This window comes from Cynara cardunculus, unplaced genomic scaffold (assembly GCF_001531365.2).
Source record: "Cynara cardunculus var. scolymus isolate 2C unplaced genomic scaffold, CcrdV1 Un_Scaffold_4028, whole genome shotgun sequence".
NCBI lineage: Eukaryota > Viridiplantae > Streptophyta > Magnoliopsida > Asterales > Asteraceae > Cynara > Cynara cardunculus.
Genome location: NW_020201724.1, coordinates 46816 through 47899, shown reverse-complemented (window position 1 = coordinate 47899; position 1084 = coordinate 46816).

Here is a 1084-nt window from a genome sequence, read left to right as displayed (position 1 = left end):
AGTCGGCTTCGTACTAACTATACTCCAAAAATGGTATGGGTTTGTCCTCTGTGTGTGGAAGGACAAGACAAAAAAAAATCTTGCACAACAAGCTTCATTTGATCATTGAATGCTGGAATAACACTGAAGGTCTCTTCAGCATTCGCTGAGGCTTGGGCAGTCTTCACATATATGTTGACCAAGTTGTAATCACTGAATGTCGTTTCAGATCACGAACGCGCCAGTCACTAATCTTCATTTTCAGTCTCCGACATTCACTGAAGGTTCTTTGGTGTGAGTTTTCAACAATCACTAAATAGACTCAGTGATGATCGCTGGAACTGAAAGAGCAGAAACATAATACTCCAAATAGGTAAAATGGATTATCATCAAATCAATGAGAGAGAGAGAGGATCAACAATCTCCCCCTATTTGATGATAACAAAGCAACATAAAGAAAGTTGTCTTAACAAATAATAGTAAGGAAAAGTTACATATAAAGTACATGTCGCTTTTAACTATTTTGAGATTTTTTTTTCAGTGAGTCACTTTTTACTTAATAAGTTTACTTAAGTTACAAGTTTAAGAAAAAGTACAAAAAGGGAAACTGAAACTAAAAGCATGTTCACTGACTAGAGATTGTCAGTGACTGTAAGAGAATACTGGAACTCATAGACATGTGTCCCTATTACTTATTGTAGGGATCTTTTTCAGTGATGCTGATGAAATGTTTTTATTCATTTAAAGGAAAAATTACAAAATATAAGTTGTATACTGAAAGTAAATACATATATACAAAAGACATACAGTGAAAGACAAAGTTACAAGATAGAATTTCATAACTAATCTAAGTTGCTTAGGTTGATGTAGCCAAGTACTTCTTCTCCAAGCTCCTTTCGATGTAGAAATTCCTTTCTGATCTTGCGGTCCATCATTTCACCATATATATCATCGTCCAGCCAATATCTGATATACGCGAGATGTTCCATTGGACATAAATGTAGCTCAGACACTCTCTGAAAGTTGTGTTCGCCTTCATAGTCAAGGAAAATAAATCCTAACTCGGGCTTGAGGTACACAGTGTTAGGTATGTACGGACCCTTTG